The 7,861-nt window shown below is 28.9% G+C and overlaps 1 long non-coding RNA gene across 1 annotated transcript; it reads right to left on the reverse strand.

Annotated features, from left to right (window-relative positions):
* Positions 1 to 375: 375 nt before the first annotated feature.
* LOC146996952 (uncharacterized) lies at positions 376 to 4,973 on the reverse strand. Its single transcript, XR_015041820.1, has 3 exons — positions 4,723 to 4,973; positions 3,025 to 3,062; positions 376 to 596 (listed from the first exon to the last, which is right to left on the reverse strand). It is a non-coding gene; the product is annotated as an uncharacterized LOC146996952 (long non-coding RNA).
* Positions 4,974 to 7,861: the final 2,888 nt, after the last annotated feature.

Genomic DNA, 7,861 nt, shown 5'->3' on the forward strand with positions numbered 1-7,861 from the left:
AGAAATGAAATTTTTAATACCACATCTCATTCATATAACTTATTAACATAATTGAAAAACAATTTAATTCATTTCGTGTTATATCTGAAAATTAAAATTTGTAATACATTGACTAAAGATTCTTACAGGTCTTATTCCCATTTTCCTCCAGGAAAAAGATAACTGCTGTGTAAAATGCATAAATATTTTCACGAGACTTATAATAGTGGTATTAGAATTATTATAATGTTTATGTCATATAATGGATCTGTGAATTTCTTTTAAATAATTTTTATAATCACAAAATTTTATAAAATTAAGAAAGTAGTAAATTTTACAATTAAAATATGAATCCCACACTGCAGAAATACATACAAGAATGAAAACACGGTAATATTTGAAATGCATGATTTATTTTTTTAATAAATTAATAATTAGATTTTGATTTTCTATGACAGCAGACTGATTTGCAACTGATTGCTTATACAAGTCACATATTTCACACAGTACATTAATATATTCTTCTGCGTTTCAATTATTCCCTTTTCTGCAGCTGTAATATTATCTCTCTTCCTTTTTTCTCTTCGGTCTCCTGCTTCGAATAGTTGAGCTTCTATCTGAGGGAAAATTTTAAAATATTCATTCAAATTCAAATGTTCTTAATTTTTATATTTCATAATGTAAAACACTTTTTATAATTAATTAAACAATGAAACTTCTCTAAAAAGGAACAATTCATAATATTGATTTCTTTAACTTTCAATTTTTTTCCCTTTATAATTTTTAAGACTGTTTATAGATCAAGAGGATTTAATGATTATTATTTTAAATTCTTAAAATCTTGTTGTTAATAAAAGACATACTCTGTATATAATGTTCGCAATAAAGAATTGAAATAACTCTTTTGTATGAGAAATATTAATTTACATCTGTTATAATTAATTTATACCAGCGGTTCTCAGCCGGTGGTATGCAAAGAAACAAAATATTTTTAACTACGAAATTCAAAAATCTCATAAAGAAAAGAATAGTTAATAGAAATTTCCGGTACTTTTCCGTTTTGCCGGCGCAAGCGATAAAGTCGCCAATAATGGTACAACCGATGCCAAACGGAATATTCTCGCTGGTAACCTTTTACGCCTCATTTTCAAAACAAGTCGCAGCTTTTATATCAGATTGATTGTTTCTTTCAATACTGGCATATAATTACATAGAATTTTTATCAGATAGTTCAGTTTTATGTCTAAGGCCATTTTCGGTAATTAAGTCAGTTAGGACGCAATCACAGCGCTTACCCGAAGCCGAAAATATAGAAAAGGTAAAGTCAAGGGTTAAATTCATCAATTCTAATGAGAATGCATTAGCGAAGTAAACACTGCAGTTTTTACATAATTTCTGAGTAAGCTATTCGTACGAATTGAAATATTTCTTGCATTTAAACTTGTGTTCCACATTAAGATTTAACTTGAAATTAATGTAGATAATTACTAAGAGCATTAGATTTTTGTAGAGTAGTTTACGTGAGATGAGATCGTTTGGGGTCATGTGATATGAACCGGCGAATCGGGATGTTGAACCATGAAAGCATAGTAAATTCTTAAATTAATGTCTTTTTACAAATTTATTGTCTTTATTTATTGGCTTTTCATAAAATTTTAAATGATATTAAAATGTTTATGCCTTCAAAAAAAAAAAAAGAATTCTTAGAACTAACATTTTTTTAAAATATTTTTTATGTGTATACTGTATGTTGTCGCCAATAAAGTCTGCTTGGCGAGATTTGCGCCGGCCAAACGGAAAAGTACCAAATTTCCTTTGATCGAAATTGACTTGAAGATTTGGAAAATGACACACTTGTTAACTCATGGCTGAACCGAAAAAAAGAATTTAAAGGCATTTCAAATAAAGCTATCAAATTTGTATTGTCTTTTCGCACAACCTGTTTGTGTGAAAAATGATTTTTTCCATGTTAAATTTGAAATATAAATACTCATCAAAATAAAAAGTGGATCCTAATTTACCATTAAATGAAATAAGAGCAGACATAAAGACATTAAATATTAAAGTATTATAACTGAAATTTTGATAATCAAGTGAATAATTAATTTAATTAAATTTAATTTTGATAATTAAGTAATCATCAGTTTTTAATCTAATAGTTTTTTATGTATACATATTTAATACAAAGAGTGTGCAAATGGCAATATATATATATATATATATGTTTTTAATATTTCTATTGAGGAATTGAAAAATAATCATTGTAAAATTAGTGGTAGTATTAATGTTTTTCAGTTTTTGCTTAGATGGTACACTACAGTCAAAAGGTTGAAAACCACTGATTTATACCATTAAAGTTTTTCTGTTGGGAGGAAAAGGAAAAGAAGAATCCAGAAAACATTAGATTTTATGTAATAGATACAAACAACTTGTCATTCCTAAATGCCATTGCAGATTTTCTCGTGATAAAGGTGTGGAATTTTCTAATGTAAAAAAGCATAAAATAAGCACAATTTACTCAACAATCTTGACTGAAATATACATGCTTTCAGAGATAGCATAAAGCAAGAAAAGTTTACTCAACAATCTTGATTGAAATATACATGCTTTCAGAAATAATATACAAAGCATACTGCATAATCAAAGTTATGAGTTTATATACTATGAGATACTATACATGTTTATAATATACCACGTTCCTGTATACCTAACACCTCGTCCACAATTTTCTATACAATTCATTGAAGATAGTTCCTGAAACATAACTGACCTAAGAGAAACATGCATACTTCTAATTTATGCATAATAATTTGACAAACATTGATTTCAGGTAAAGAGCTACATGTATTATATCAAAGAAAGAATGAATAAGTGTAATTTGCCTTTATCCTACAAATACTTAAAAACGTTAAAAAAAATGAATTATACATAATGGTAGCAAATTTTTAATGAAAAACAAAACAAGAGTTGAAAACTTAATGCAGTTTTGTCAATATTTTACTCTCTTAAAATTTATATAAATGTATAGAAACTTGAAATGCATACCGCATTTGGCTGGAAAACTTGTGGCATTGTGTTGCACTCTAGGGAAAGGGAAAAAGTATACAATGAAGCAATCATAAGAATAAAAGATATTTGCATATTATTAAAACCACCTTAATAAAAGTTACCAAATTTTCAAAAATGTGTCAAACTCTGGCAACGATTATGTATCAAAATTTTTCAGGTAACATGCTCATAACAATTTTTCATTCAAACAATGTCACCATTTTCATATGTGTTTCTTATGTTGTATTTCAAGTTCCAATGGATTTTAGATACGAATAGTTGTTTTAGATTAATTTCAGAATTAAAATACTGCTTGTGGAGCTTACCATCAAAAGACAAAGCTGTGTTAAAAGTTCTGCAGGAATAGAACATTTTAGTACAAAAATTTCTAATGGAAACAACTATGAGATGAATTTGGTACATAGACAAGGCATGCAGTATCAAGTTTATGTAATTCTCTGATTTTTTTTTTTTTAAGTGAAAACAGATCACTTGGCACAAGTGCTAAAAAATTAGACAAAAAATTTGTGGAAAATGTATTTTTTTAAAACTATCATATAATTTTTATTTAATAATTCAAATTAGTATTTTAAAATTTGTTAAATGTTTTTTCCTTTGATATGTTGATAACATTTTGCCAACTTAGATAAATATTGATAGTTTGGTTATGCTAAAAGCAAGCTGCAAAAACAACGTACTTCTCCTGATAAGTATTTTTCTCTTTTCATTTATAAAGACCACCAAACTGATCCAGGTGTTTGTGTTAATACGTAAGTACCAAAAAATATTGAAGAATGCACAATGAAAGATGGCAACCAGTATGGTAAAAGATATAATTAATATATGGAATGAAAGAAATCTTATTGAAAGACAACTTTCATTATCAGCAGAGAAGCATGACACAGTTACAGTAAAGAAATTAAGCTTTTGTTTCTGCACTTGTAGCTTTTAATAGCCAAAAATTGTTTTTTGAAATTTTATGAAATAAATAAATCTGAACATAACTTATATCAAATGAGAATGGGTCCAAACTTTCACTTAAGAAGCAGAAAGTGTACTGTAAATGCACAATATAATGAGCAGAACACAAAGCATAATTTATAAATTAACCTTTACTCTGAATGTATATATTACATTAATATCACCTTAGAATTATCAGGGTTTCATATAATTTTTTATTTATTGTATTACATTGAAATACCTTTAATTTCATTTTTATATTTTCCCAAGGATGTACAATATAAATCTAAAAATTGCTCTTAACTGTTTCATCACATAATGAATGTCTAAGGGAAGGAATGCCTGCGTGGAAGACTAAGGAAAACTTAGTATTCATGTTATACATTGAAAAAATGAAGAAAACACTCATGCAGCCAGCTTTTTCACCTGGATTTAAGGAGAGACTGGGATAGTGGTGTTCAGCAGGCTTATCTGCTTGTAGATAGATGGGCTTATTAATTACTATATAATTCAAGAACTAGTTCATTTTCATATGGTAAACATGCCTACTGTCACTGAAGAATCATGCATCTGTATTAAACAATAAAAATATAACACAAATTTGAATTTTAAATTAAACTTACTATTAGAAGAATTAAAACCAAATGCTGTAATTTGAAAATGGGAAAAAAAATGTGGTTTATATTTGAAAAAGCAAGGATTTTTGTCTGAAAGTAAAATATATTTTACACACACCTGTTGCTCTAGATTACTTTGGACGGAATTTCTATAGGATAAAGTTGTACACATTAAATACATGTTGTACACATTAAAAGAAATATACATGTCTGTATATTTCTTTCGTTTTCAGGACTGGAACAATTTGTTACACCGCACTACAACGCAGTAAACACTTGACCATAAGCTCAGAGAAATTATGGGAACTGATGTTTTTTGTTTACATCGACACGCAGTCTCATTGGATATTGATGTAGTTTATCGGACAAGCTCTCCTGGCACGAGAGCAAACCAGCTCCCCATTGCAATTTTGACGTCATCAGTTACCAGAGCGGTAAAGCGTTGCACTTGAATTCGACTTTAGCAGACGATAGCAGGAACGCCTCTTGCAAGCTAACATTTGCAATTTATCAGAGCGTTGCACTTGAATTCGCCCATAGGTCGGAAGGAAAGGCGCAGATTTTATAAGCATCGGCTAGCGAGAACATCAAAGCTGGAATATAATTTTTAAACTCAACTGATTTAAAATTCTAACAGCAACACACTATTTCCAGAAGCTATCTCATCTAAAGATTCAAATGTCTCAGCTTAAATACACCCAAAGCTATTTTACATTCTGATGGCATACAAAAAGAAGAAGATATAATAAAAATTTAATTCATAATAACTAAGGCTTCTATATAAGGACTAAGGCTCATATATATATAATGATTTTTAAATGCGTAGATGAAAACAGTGGAACTTTTTAACAGCTTACGATGCTGCGTAGATGACTGTAGTGGCAGAGTGGAAAGCAATCCTTTTTTCAGACAATGTGTTTCCTAACTATATTTGAATACAGATTTTGAAGTATGACGTCATCTTAAACATGTAAACGGCAGCAGCATGGATGAAAAGCATCTTGCCAGTAGGAGAGCTTATGCGAAAAAGGGACAAGTTACAGTACTTTCAGAGGAAGAAGGTTGGGAGTAGCATTGAACTGCGGTGCTTGACCACCAGGGTTAAGGCTCCTATATACCAGGCTGAATCATCAGGCATTCGCGCTCCCAAGTGGGAGATTTAATGGCGGCTGTGTAGTTACGGTTCAACAATTTTTTGTGTAAAATGGGCGGATGTACAGCTATTAATTGTTCAAATCATTCACGGAAAGTTCATACATTGGTAAAATTTCCTAAAAATGAAGAAAGAAGAAAAATATGGGTAAATAATTGCCGAAGAGACAATTGGAAACCTGGTCCAGGCGCTGAACTTTGCTTAGTAAGTATAATGTTAATTACGCCTTCGTTTAGAGTTTATATCTTCTCTGATGTTTATAATGTGCAAGTAAAGTGAAATTATTGTGTACAATAACCTGAGTATCTGCTAATTTCTGTAATAATAGCTATAATTAAATTAGTCTAGGGTTAATGTACCCGTCGCCAAACATCGCCAATGTAGATGTTTTGAATGTGGAAAAGAAATTTTTCTAATATAAAGCACGGATTTTGTTTTCCTGTGCTAATTGTGGAATTTATACTAATGTAACATGAAAATCATTAGCATATTGAAATTTATTAAAAAATAAATAATAATTTGGAAAGTCAAAATAAAATCTGAATGTTTGCTAAAGATATATGTAACATTATACTATAGTTGCAATATCGTTGGAATTATATATAATTTTTTTTCTTTATTTTATAATCACTATTGTTAAAAAGTTATATGAGTTGTTTATGCACGGTGCCCACTACTGTTTCTTATTTAAAATAACTTCCAGAATTTTGACATTGACATCTGAAGTCAATAGAATAAATTGAATAGTGTGAGACAAAATATATACAATCTGACTTCAATAATTGCAAGGATTGTGCAAGTTTATTTATAATCACAGTATTATACAATTTGGCAATGGAGTAAAGATTTAGAAATGAATGCAGAACATTCAAATTAGTATTTTCTTGTTTCTAATATATTGAAATATAGTCTATTTTCCAGTATAAAAGTTTTACTTAAAAGTATGGGAAAGCAGATTTGTTTCATGCATGATCTAATACTGGTATGAAATGATTATAATACTGGTATGAAATGAATGAATTTTAATCTGTAAACAATTTTTTGTTAATATTGAAATGCGTTTCTTTGGGTACATTTTTAGGCACTTGTGGATCATGTCAGACAACATGCAATAGAAAAAAGATGTCCGTGTGCATAAATTTTCCCAATGTGTTACTTCATTTTATCTAAATTTCAAGGATAATTCTTTTCATTTTTATATGGCATGTTATCAGTATAAAGGCTAGTGAAAATAAATTGGTATGTGTATCTGTTTTTGAAGTGTAATGCTTAAATAAAAAGATGGTGTGTGTTTCTTCATTTAAACAAAATTTCAAGGATAGTATTTTTCAGTGTTTGTTATTTCTCAATGTAAAGGGTAACAAGGGGAAAAAAACTGGTATGGTATATCTGTTTTTTAAGCATGATAATTTTATTTATTTCTTTAGTGATGCATATATATAGAGAGAAGGTGTTTGGTCCAACTGAAGTTATAATAAATCTAATTTTACTAGATCTCTCCCTCCCCTCAGGTGTAGAAAATTTTCAAGTGCAGAAAGTTTATTTGCAGAATTAATTCATTTCTGATAAACTTATTATCATTAATTTTTTATATAACATGTTATTAAGTTACACATTTGACTACTGTGTAATAAAATTGTATTTAGGGCAAAAATTAACTATAATTTTGCATCTGGTGACTAATATCATATGCTTCTAAGAATATTACTTTAACTTTTTCCATAATTTTTGTATTTCAGGAACATGAAACTGTTATTTTGATATACTTAAATAATAAAAGTGTGTATCTGAATCAATTAATGGATACAAATATTTTACAGTTATTTTTTAGAAGATATTTGCCATATCGCTTCTAATAATTCATAAAGTATGTTAAAATATAGGTAAATAATTTGGTGCAGAATTCAAATTTAGGGTTTAAAATATAGTGAATCATAAGAGTAAATGATTTTTATTGTCATGATTTGCCTGGGCTTAAGAATGTACTTTTCGCCCGGTGGAAATTGTCATCAAACTGTCCTGAACAGGCTTTTTGTTGATAATAACTTCCAGGCTTATCAGTACCTCCTTTTGAGTGGAGAGTATGCAAATATAGTAACCAATT

The sequence above is a fragment of the Stegodyphus dumicola genome, chromosome 6, assembly GCF_044657685.1.
Source record: "Stegodyphus dumicola isolate Sdum_Otavi_A_Nest chromosome 6, ASM4465768v1".
NCBI classification, from domain to species: domain Eukaryota; kingdom Metazoa; phylum Arthropoda; class Arachnida; order Araneae; family Eresidae; genus Stegodyphus; species Stegodyphus dumicola.